This window comes from Xenopus tropicalis, chromosome 1 (genome assembly GCF_000004195.4).
Source record: "Xenopus tropicalis strain Nigerian chromosome 1, UCB_Xtro_10.0, whole genome shotgun sequence".
Lineage (NCBI taxonomy): Eukaryota > Metazoa > Chordata > Amphibia > Anura > Pipidae > Xenopus > Xenopus tropicalis.
The window spans coordinates 154,301,662-154,313,998 of NC_030677.2; the positions used below are offsets into that span (position 1 = coordinate 154,301,662).

Sequence of the window (12,337 nt, forward strand, 5' to 3'; positions counted from 1 at the left end):
AACAAGAAAAAGCAGAGAATATATCAGTGCTGGGCCATAGATGGAACAAACATTCTGAAAGGAGTTTTAATTTAAGCTCTCAAATACCAGACCTAGCCTTTTCAAAATAAATACAAATCTGCTTGATAGATTTTTCATCTGTATCTGGCTTTGAAGCCTTATGAAATAAATTATCAACCCCTAAAGCTCTAAAAGGTATATATATCAACCAAGGTTTTACTTATAGTTTAATGAGCAAGAGAAATTATACATAGCTGTTGGCCTGGAGAGGATTACTACAGAAATATGCCAGTGAGCCTGCTGAGTATGGACATACACTTCTGTAGGATTACTAGAAATATGTTACTCCATTTAATAACGCTGTGAAGCTGAACAATAGGTCTTTGAACTTGTTTATATCCACTCACGTCTGGTACAGACAGCCACTGCGGTATTATATAGTGGCACTTACTGTCTAATGAAAGTTAATATCTTTGAGACTAAAGTGTCATGTGAATGAATGGGAAATTAAAGCTCAAGTACATTTTTCTCTTACATTCAGAAAAAAGACATTCTTACTAGTATTCCTAATTTCATATTTTGGATATAAAAGCAGCACTTTGAAATTTAATATAGCCACATCATAAAAAAGGCTGAAAAGGTGAATGATGTAGCAACAGAAGTATATTGAACAACTTGAGAATTCTGGGCACTTATGTAAATCTTAAAGAAAAACAACATAAACTGAGTTCAGTCCCAGCCAGGGAACTATCTGCAAAGCATTTGTATGTTCTGCCCCGTCTGTGTGGATTTTCTCCGGGTACTCTGGTTTCCTCCCACACTCCAAAAACACACAGACAGGTTAATTGGTTTCTGACTAAAGTGACCATAATGTGTGTGAATATTATAGGCACCTAGATTATAAGATCCTCTGGGGCAATAATCTCTGTAAAGCTCTGTGGAAAAGTGTTGGCACTATATAAAATAACAGGAAATAAATAAAAAATAAATAAGTTGACTGTACAGCCACTGAAATACACTTTGAATCAGCCTCTACAACTACTACTAAAGCAATGCAGCCAATTTATCCTAAGACTAATGCCAGGATGGGCTGATTCTTAGCCTGTGGAAAAACACAGGGGAATCAGCCCCTATGCTGGCATCAGCCTTTTACATTGAAATTTTCTATGTGTACCTGCACCCAGGAAAACACAATGGCACTGGGTGCAGGCACAAGTAAAGGCACAAGTAAAAGCCAAAAGAATTAGCCCCATCTGGCATTAACCTTAGGGAAAATTAGCTGCAATCCTTCAATTCTGTGTTTTTCTACAGGCCTAAAAGCATTAGCCTAAGAGGCTGACCAAAAAAAGGCCACAAGGGACCAGTGATTTTTCAATAAACTATGCAAATAACATAAAGATTTTGAAATGTGTTCCTAAAGCAGGTACTATGGTCCAGAATATGGCCTGAGGTATACAGGCCATTGGGACTATGACTGCTGTGGTATTCAATGTGGTCCTTATCCCGACAGGAGTTTTAAACCTGGACTATTGGTCAGGCAGGCCTGTTTGAGGGCCCCATTGACAGGCAGATATGCTGCCAACTTGGTCTGAATGGACCAAATGGCCAGCTTGAAACTGCCTGTGTATGGCCTTCTCAAAGTGTGTCTGGTGGTACTAGCATGGCTTATAGTTTGCACAAAACATCCTTTCTCTTATTTTTATTTATCCCTATTATAGGGAGCTGCTATACCGCTTGCCTTGGCTGAGACACTTACAATGGAAATTGACAGTAATACTACACCCTAGTGTTACTTTTACCACTTTTACAACCCATAGACAATATGCATGTTATAAGGTCGACCCATGACCCTTAATGATATATTTACAAATCCTGTCTTACTTTTAAATGAAGTGCATGCCCATGCTCCAATACAAACTATTCACCTGATCATCCTATATCAAAGGCACCACTGCACTTCTCTCAGGGAGAACAATGTAGAATCCCTGTAATCAAGCAGAAGCAAAGTACAGGACATACCATGCAACACACAAAATGTAATATTATGATTTTCATGCTTCGCACATTCTTTTGTGCACAAATAAACACTTGAAACTGTGATGACAGTAATTTTTTTTTTGTTGATGTGTCACAGTATTTTTGTTGCCTTATCCTAAGAAACGGAGAATATTTAAAATATATTCTTACAGGAGCAGCTGGTATTTTAGTTATAGTTTCCCTAGAAGGAGAAGGATATTATCTGGATACCTTTACTATGTCCCTAGCACATCATGGAGCCGGTGACAAGTATTAGATAAGCTTCTGATCCTAGAGAATTTCACACAGTTTATCCAAGTCCCAGAATTTCTTTCATGAGACTAAAACACCATTAGCACTCAGCACAAACTCCTCTGAGAGGCTTTTGCAGCAAACAATTCTTGTGCCTTTCCCACAGACACTTAAGATGGACTGCTCTAATGCCATGATATGCCCAGGCCAAATATCCAGTTGATCCACGCTCTGTAGGTAAGTGACTGTGCACTTAAAGAAGAATGAAAGCTGAAATCACTGGGGGTAACAAAATGTTAGACACCTCCCCAGTAATTAAAATTGCTTGCCTGATACCCTGGGCTGGACCTCCTGTTCACTAAAATCTGCAATGCCCAGGGTATTTCTGCAGAAAAATCTCCGAGCTATCTTCTTCGGATTCGTCTGTCTTCTGCTTGATCCGGCCAGGAATTTGAACAGTGAGAAGTGGAAGCCCAACTTAAAGGGGTTGTTCACCTCAGACCCAGTCCTGTGGGGGTTGCTTTTATACTTCCTTATATGATGTCACGCATAGTACTGGCAGCAGACTTAACTCCTATTAACTGTGTCTTTTATCATTCTTTTTAGAGTGCAGAAGCAAAAAGAAAAAGTAAGGGCAAAGCCTGGATGTGATGATGTAAGCATATACTGTAAGTTCTCAGTGAGTCAGGTTTAAAATAGGCCACTCCCATCCCTTTAGAAAACTGATCTGAGAGACAGAAGGACTGATTTACCAGGTACAAAAAGTAACTTTTACAGTGGCCGTTTTACTTTTTTTTATGGAAAATGGATTTTCTAACATGCATTGAGAGCATTGTTGGTGGTTTAATAAGATTTGGACATTAAATGTAAACAACCCTTTTAAAAACAAAAAGCTGAATTTTTCTCTCTAGTGCACATAACCGCTCCATGGTGAAAAGAAGACTTCTGCAGAAATACCCCAGGCCAGGGAAGTTTTTTGCTAACAGAAGCACCTGCCTGGGGTATGGGGTAAGTCATTACAATCACTGGGGGGTGCCTATTTTTTGGCACCCTCCAGCGATTTAACATTTCCTTCTCATTTAAAGGACAAGGAAAGGCAAAGTCACTTGGGGGTGCCAAAATGTTAGGCACCCCCAAGTGACTTAAATCGCTTACCTTGTACCCCGGGCTGGTGCCCCTGTTAGGAGAGAGCAGCACCAGCCTGGGGTAGCTGCAGCCTTTCCTTGCCCTTTAAGCACTTTAACTAACACAATGTGCATCCACTAGGATGTACCTGCTAAAACCAGGCTTGAAAAAAACAAATACTTTAAATACTTACATACCAAGTATATTGTTGGATGTTGGCACAGTTTGACTTGTGATTTTCCCAACATTTTCTTGCAGAATGTTCTTGACACAGAGGACAGGAACTGCTGGGTTTACCCAGGAAGGAAGGTATCATGGTCTGGAAGATGTTCTTCAGGAAATAAATATGAGCAAATGAGAGAAGCATTGGGATCCAAATTAGCTGGAAAGGGTGTAGTCATAAAAAAACTGTTAAAATGGAAGAACACTAAAGTGCCAGGCTGCTGGTGACCTTGGCCTTGACCTGCAAGTTAAACAAAAACAAAATATTTTTTATCGACTGTAAAATTCCATGTATTATACAAAGTCTTAGATCTGAACATATATAATTCCTTTTACTAGCATACAGGGGTTCAGCATAGGCCCAGTGTTTCCTCCAAGTTTTTGTAGGTCATGAGTTCATAAAAATGTATTTTTTTTTCAGAATAGTGCTGTGAATCACACTAATATGAAAACATTGAGAGCACATTATATTGACTTTATATAATAGGCCAGTATTGTCACTTATGAAGTGCATATGAAGTTCCTTACCTGGACAGCTTTTTACACTGAAAAAGTTTTAAAAATTATATATGTACATGAGAATTGAGAAACATCACACTCTGTACATTTTATTTCAATACTCACTTCTTGCTGGTATGGTAGGATTTGGGGGGGGGATACTTTTTTAACACTGAATATAATCTGCTCATGGGTTAAACCGTCAAACGGTTTTAGCTGTGAGAACCTATTGGGGCTGGGGTGATTCAAAGGATGAGTGTGTGTTGAACTAGATCTCTTATCTGTATGAAGTACAATAAATGATGCTGTCAAATGGCAAGTATGTAGCAGAGGGCAGGATCTCTTATCTGTAAGTTCTCTCTTTCAGAAGGAATCCTCCAGCTACTGAACTTATTCATGCCTACCCAGAGAGTGAAGCAATACAGCTACAGCTAAGTGGAATTTGTATTTATTTCCTGGTATTTATACACCATTGACACATTTTGCCTTAAAGAGATTATATCGTTTACATAATTCCCTGCCCCAGTGAAGCTTACAATCTAAGGTCCTTATCACATTCAAACACAGTAGGGACACATTTATCAGGAGCCAATTATCCTGCCTGCCTGGAGTGTGGGAGGAAACAGGAGTACCTAAAGCAGGGGTGGGCAAACTACGGCCCGTGGGCCACATCCGGCCCCTTGGCCTCTTTAATCCGACCCGCCGACAACGCCAAGTCTCATCACGCGAGACTTGGTGTCATTGGCGGGCCGGAATTAAACAGACGAAGGGGGCGTAACGCTGGCCTGGCCCTTCCCTGCCCTGGCCCGGGGGTAAGTAAATGTGGCCCGTGAGCCAAAAAGTTTACTCACCCCTGACCTAAAGCAAACCCTTGCAGGCACAGGGATAACATAGAAACTCCTTGTAGGCAGCAGTGTCTAGAGTTTGTCTTCCCAATAACATGATCTCTGCTATTGCTGGCGAGTAACCGCACTGAAAAGGATTTCCATCGGCAACAATAGAAGTCGCCGGTGAAAAGCCCTTTGCATCTCTTCGTTCTCCGAACTTGAGGAAACTTTCCACTGGCGACTTCTATTGTTGCCAGTGGAAAGCCTTATGTTTAGTAAATTGTATTTTGGCTTGTGTTCACTGTATCAGTGGCATGGAGTTAATTTGTTTTCTGGCATACAATAATTACATCAGCTAAATCTTTTTACTGAGATTTTTGTTGAAGCTATTTCTGTTTTGGGACAGACCAAAGATGGCACTAAAGTAGCAACCAAACAGCAATGCTTGCAGCTTTGGGGAAGGACAGGAGACAGTACCACAGAGTGCCTTGCGATGAAACAGAGACTTTCATACAGCAATAAATCTTTCTGGATTGCCGTAATTGCAGATCAGTTGAAAAAATCAGTGGTAGACTCATTAGTCATTAGTCGCAGAAAACAGCGAATCCTGAGGCTGCTTTGCTTTCCATTGATACAAGTCAGGTTGGCAGATACTACAAGATTTACCACTGTAAGTTATAAGATTGCATTTATACTGAGCTAATTATTGGCCAAGCATTTAGTAGCGCAGTTGGCAAGTGACAAATCTCCTGCAATAGGTTCCCATTTCCTTCAATGGTAATCAGTGTTTTCAAGCAACAACTGTCAGGTTCAGGAGTGTGCCATGTTGGTCCAGGCAATTGTCATGATGCAACTAAAAAGCTCTTACAGTTATAGGTGTTTCATGAAATTTTCAAAATAAAAAAAGTGCTGTTAATTATTGTATATAGGATTGCAACCTGGCTGGTAAAGATGTTATTTATAGGAAAAAAACATAATACAGGAGGGCAGTCTTGGACTGGCCCACCAGGATACCAGGAAAACTCCCAGTGGGCCCAGGGATCAGTGGGCCCTCCTGCTCCTGACTATTTGGCCTGTTTCATGGTCATTCCCTATTTCTGAATGGAAAGAAAGAGTGGAAATGGATGGAAAAATAGATGCTAGCATGTAAAAAAAGAGACTAGGAGAACAAAGAGGTTGGATGAAGAAATGACGCAAATAGTTTGGAAAGCGGGCATATGGTCCAAGATTTTCTAGTGGGCCCCTGGGTTCCCAGTCCGACACTGCAGGAGGGCCAGTATTTTTTTCCAGAAAGGTGGCAACCCTAATTGCATACCCAATGGGAATCACTGCAAATAAGCAACAGTAAAAATATAGTTCCAAAGGATATTTATCTCTAAAAAATTGCCATGGAATATGTTACTATAAAAAGGATAATAATAATAATGCTTGATACCAATGTTATTAATATGGGAAAGCCGTATTTTTTTCCAGGAAAGGTGGCAACCCAGGGATGCATAGGGAAAAATGTCAGTACAAGCCCTTAAGTGTGCCTTTTAACTGTACTGCGCACTAACACCCCATGTGAAGAACTCAATCTGTCGCTCCTACAGATAAACCTTGGGACAGTGCAGGTTTCAGAAATCAAGGGGCTATCCAGTAAGAGAGAATGGCTTTGATGCCTAACATTTGGACACCCCAATAATTATAAATGTCCTTCCTTCAATATTGTCTTTTTTTTCTAAACTAATCAAGTTAGTATTTATTATTCCCTTCTCAGCACTGATTCTCTTCAAGTAACAGATATTTTAATAATTTCCACGTTTGCGATACTTCCAAGTTTAACTATAGGCGTTTCTGCACCTATTAAGTTATATTCCTCTATATAAAATACTTCACAGTTAGGTTTGTGGTAGACAGCAGCATCCTGCCGTCGATTTTCTTGTACAGCTTTAAATAATAATGTATGTTAGAGGCATATCATAAATGACAACACTAAACATGCCCCAATTTACCCACACTTCAACTGAGACTCTCTTTCCCCGCCATCTCCTCTCTACCATTCACTCAAACGAGCGAACCATAGAGTGGCAGTAAGTAGCAATGCATTGTGGGATGCTGGATGACTGCCTTTGGGAGGGGACATTATCGCTGAAGTGACCGCCGCCGTGATCCAATTTATACCGGCAGAAAAAGGCGGAAATAGAGGGGTGCTGATTCTCAGGTGAGGAAAGTGCAGGTTATTCGTGTTTCAGTCCTAATGGAAATTTAGGAGGTTGTAGCAAAGTGTGGGCGTGCGCTTGTTCCTGCTTGGGAAGAGTTACTTTGTATGTGTATGAAACTCTACTCACAATTACCGAGAGCAAAGTGAGCATATACTGCTTACATTTAACGAGTGCTACTCACTAGTATGTTATCTCTCAGAAACCTTAAATAAAGAATATTTGTGTGCGATAATCAATGTGCAGTATATCAATAGCTATTGTTGGCTATGTGTGTAAGTAGGTCACCAGGTCACTAAAATCAGGGGATACAAAAAAGCCACAAGAAATTAGTGACATTTTAATTCATGAATGCAGCCCTGCCAACTTAACGTTTTCCTTAGTAGGGATTTCTGAAACTTGTAGTTTAGCAAAATTTGAAGAAGCGATCCTCTTTATACCTATTGCTCCATTTAGCGAAACATGTTTTAATATTACTACTATTAACACATATTATAAGCTTTGAATTTACAAGAGTGTACTTTTATTTATAATGCACTGTAGAAAATCTAACCACATTCACACTGAATATTACCCCATTACTCAAGAAATATATGTCTTCTACTTCTGAACTACCTACCCTGCATAACCACACAGAATTAACAGGGGCCTACTGCACTCCTGCCAGTGCCCATGCTATGTAATAACCCCCCCCCCAATATACCATTTGTTCTTTTTCTGTCTTTGAAACTGAGGCATACATTCTAGTGTATTATTGACACCACTGCTTCATTCAAATTCTATCCAATTTATACTTTAAACTCATTGGGTGGGGTGCATATTGGTCAACCCATCAGTACAACATTGAAAAAAACTTGCAGTTTTAGATCCATTTAAATTGTAGGGTTTTTTAACACTTCAAGATTCAGTTAAATGCTTAGTAGTTTTAACTCGTAGTTCCAGCCTGGTGACGGAGGCAGGAAGCAAGGTCTCTAAGATCTCACATTCCAAAAATACTTGAAAAACAGCAAAGTCAGTAAGGGGATGGAGGGAGGGGAAAGTGAATGTCATAGAACCAATCATTTTAGATCAGAATTTGCACAAAGACTGGAAAAACTTTATCTATCTGTCCATCTTGCTCTCTTTCATCAGTTATGAACCAGAAGCATACTTATTTCAGAATGTACATGTTTACCTGCTTGTTTATGGCCTGTTCATTTAATGCTGTCGCCCACCTGATGTGGGGACACATTGCTTAGTGTCCCCATGTTGAATTATAACCTTATTCTATTGTGTACTGTTTCTATCTTTGTCTGTCCCTGTGGAGAGTAGCATTTTCCTGGCCAGGCTGCAGACTTCTGGGCCTGAAAGTTGGGGAGAAGGAGGTGGCAGCTTGCATAGGATTACGTAATTTAACATGTCTATAGGATTATCTGAATCTAGCTCTGAAAGGAGTGAAGAGACTTCTACAAAATCTGTTATGTTTATGTACATATTAAAAAATAATACTTAGAAAAGTTACCACTGCCCTGGTACATAATGAGTTAAATAATGTGGGTACCTCTATCTATAGTTTTTGCTGCCTACTGTACTTGGCAAGATTTTCAGTACATTGGCTGCTTTGTTCTAACAGGGTGTGGTTAGGTGCTGCCAGGGGGGATGGATATAGAATTCCATGGCGCATGGTTATGTACTTTGTATTCTGACCCAACAAATGTTATAATTTTGTTAGCCTTTATTTATATAGCACCAGCACCAATACAGGGCCTCCTTGTGCCTTACAGCTCTGCACTCTGAACCTTTTGCTAACCTGTAGAATGCAGCCTGCACAGACCCAAGTGCTCTGTGCTTGGACCCTAAGCAATACAGTATTACAATTCTTAGTGCTTTTGCAAATGTGCCAGGGTTCACTTAATATTCTTGCTCTACTGAGAGTCTATGTATAAACAAAACTCTCCCTTTCCCCAGCTGCAGCCTTTGTTAAGATTTGAGATAAGGAACAAGTCATTATACAGAATCTTCTTAGTGGACTGCTGATATGTATGATTGTTCTTGTGCAAACCAGTAAGTACAATGTAACTTTAAGATTTTGCCCTGTTTACTGCAATCAAAAAATATAACCTAATGTTTAAAAAGAAAGGGGTATACTGCTAAATTTAATTGCTAACACTGATGGGACTGACAACCTTTACCCCGATGGGCAGCCACTTACACATAATCTGGAATTGTCAGTAAAAAAAAGTATGCTGCAGTAGCAGTTCTCAGGAAACATATCTTATTTGTTATGCTGTTATTGCAGATAAAAAGGAGAAGTTATTTTTTTGACTCAGCTTGTGTTCATCCATGTTCCTAACACAGTCTGTAATGGGAAATTCCAGAGAAGCCTTTGACAAAATTTAGTAATGTTCCCTGGAATACATACAGGAAATAAGGAAAATTCCTCTTTTACTGTCCTTTTGCATCTGTTCTTTTATTTGGGTTACATAGCTTTGAGGTTTATACTGATGGCAGAAGTGGGTTTTGTTTGTAGCATCACATTGGGATATCTTTATTTTTGTCAATAACCTCTATAGCTTAGCACAGTGCTGTCCAACTTCTGTTGTACCGAGGGCCGGAATTTTTCCGACCTACGTGGTGGAGGGCCGATAATGGAAGCCAGTTTTGACCACTCCCCTTTTTGAAACTGCACCCACTTGAAACCACACCCATGTTATCACATGACCACACCCATATTAATGGTTGTAGTACAGCAAAAACCTGCCATACTCTGCCTGCCCTACCCTGCCTGTGTGCCATACTCTGCCTGCCCTACCCTGCCTTTGTGTGTGCCATACTCTGCCTTCCCTACCCTGCCTGTGTGTGCCATACTTTCACTGTGTGTGCCATTCTTGGCTGGTTTGTGCCAAACTTTGCCTGTGTGTGCCATACTCTGATTGCCCTACTCTGCCTGTGTGTGCCATACTCTGCCTTCCCTACCCTGCCTGCATGTGTCATACTTTCACTGTGTGTGCCATTCTTGGCTGGTTTGTGCCAAACTTGGCTGTGTGTGCCATACTCTGCCTGCCCTACTCTGCCTGTGTGTGCCATACTCTGCCTTCCCTACCCTGCCTGTGTGTGCCATACTCTGCTTGCCCTATGCTGCCTGTGTGTATGGCACAGGCAGCCTACAGTGACACAATGCTGGCACTGCTCCTACAGTCTGCACAATAACTATATATTAAAAAACTTTTTAATTGCAGAACCACCTCAATATATGTTCTTTTTGTAGTATGCAGGGATTATTTGTGGGTTTCTACTGCTCCTGAGGTGTGAACAGGGGAACAATGGGGGTGATTACAGCCTGAGCCTGAGGTGTGAACACTGCAGGGGGTGAACAATGCAGAGATTAATAGGTGTGACCAACACAGGGGATTATATATTTAAACAATACAGCCTGATTACAGCCTGAATCTGAGGTGTGACCATGCAGGGGGGCAGTTAATCTCAGTACTGATACCATTTAAAGCTTACACAAGAGTAAGCCATCAAAGCAGCCAGACAGGTGGGGGGCCACACAGAGGGGGGTCGCGGGCCGCATTCGCAGCCCGCGGGCCGCCAGTTGGACAGCACTGGCTTAGCATATGGTATGGTACACATTGGTATCATCAGGGGGTAATTCTAAAGGTAATACTTCAGAGAGAATAAGCAGATCTATGTCAGACATACTGTCAGAGCAACCTTAAAGATTCTAACCACCATCCTATATCCCTTCTTAGCTATTACACATAGGTATCATTATTAGAATTACTGCACTGTTTTGTATTTTTATAAGCAAAATGTGTATAAAGTTATCTGCACTGCACAGTGCTAGTTTAATATAGGCTTGCACTGATTGCTTTCTGTACAGAGATACAGTGCCTATAAAAATTATTAATTTATAAATAAATGATAATGATGAACCCCTTGGAACTTTTATTTTAGAACAGTTAATTCATTTATTTATTTATTTTGCAGTGATCAACAGAAATGTAAATTTTCTGCCGTGATTTAAATTTAATTACTTTGAAAAAACACAAAATAACTATATAGATTCCCTGTGACGTATCTAAATCTTCACTGGTACAACAGTTTTTTACCAAGTTACATAATTGTAAGTTGGAGACCATCTGTGTGTAGTTAAGGTTTAAACTTACTGCAGTATAAATACACGTATCTGGAAGGGCCAGCTTCTGGTCAGTCTGTGTTGTGTTATAACCTACCCCATGAAGTCAAATGAACACCATGAGCAACTCTGTGATTGAAAAGCCAGGAGATGGAGGCAAGACAATCTATGGCGTTGCTGTAAATTAGACAGGAACAGACTGTTGACTAAAACTGAGTGACTTTGCAAGAGGGTGTCAAGTGTTTTTTTTTTCAGTTTGCCAGTTGGAAGAAGATTGTATGGTCTAAAGCAGGGCTGTCCAACTGGCGGCCCGCGGGCCCCCCACCTGTCTGGCTGCTTTGATGGCTTACTCTTGTGTAAGCTTTAAATGGTATCAGTACTGAGATTAACTGCCCCCCTGCATGGTCACACCTCAGATTCAGGCTGTAATCAGGCTGTATTGTTTAAATATGTAATCCCCTGTGTTGGTCACATCTTTTAATCTCTGCATTGTTCACCCCCTTCAGTGTTCACACCTCAGGCTCAGGCTGTAATCACCCCCATTGTTCCCCTGTTCACACCTCAGGAACAGTAGAAACCCACAAATAATCCCTGCACACTACAAAAAGAACATATACTGAGGTGGTACTGCAATTAAAAAGTTTTTTAATATATAGTTATTGTGCAGACTGAAGGAGCACTGCCAACATTGTGTCACTGTATGCTGCCTGTGTGTGCCATACACACAGGCAGCATAGGGCAAGCAGAGTATGGCACACACAGGCAGGGTAGGGAAGGCAGAGTATGGCACACAGGCAGAGTAGGGCAGGCAGAGTATGGCACACACAGGCCAAGTTTGGCACAAACGAGCCAAGAATGGCACACACAGTGAAAGTATGGCACACGCAGGCAGGGTAGGGAAGGCAGAGTATGGCACACACAGGCCAAATTTGGCACAAACCAGCCAAGAATGGCACACACAGTGAAAGTATGGCACATGCAGGCAGGGTAGGGAAGGCAGAGTATGGCACACGCAGGCAGGGTAGGGAAGGCAGAGTATGGCACACACAGGCAGGGTAGGGAAGGCAAAGTATGGC

At 41.0% G+C, this 12,337-nt stretch overlaps 1 protein-coding gene across 2 annotated transcripts in view; it reads left to right on the plus strand.

Moving 5' to 3' along the window:
• Positions 1-6,985: 6,985 nt before the first annotated feature.
• The window catches only part of sept2-a (septin-2A), a 52,886-nt gene continuing 47,534 nt past the window's right edge, over positions 6,986-12,337 (plus strand). The window contains exons 1-2 of one of the 2 annotated variants that reach the window (XM_012963217.3): positions 6,986-7,143; positions 9,089-9,184. The gene's annotated coding sequence lies outside the window, so the exon portion shown is untranslated. The remainder of the gene's footprint in view (positions 7,144-9,088; positions 9,185-12,337) is intronic. The other variant, NM_001017039.2, reaches the window with a different exon arrangement.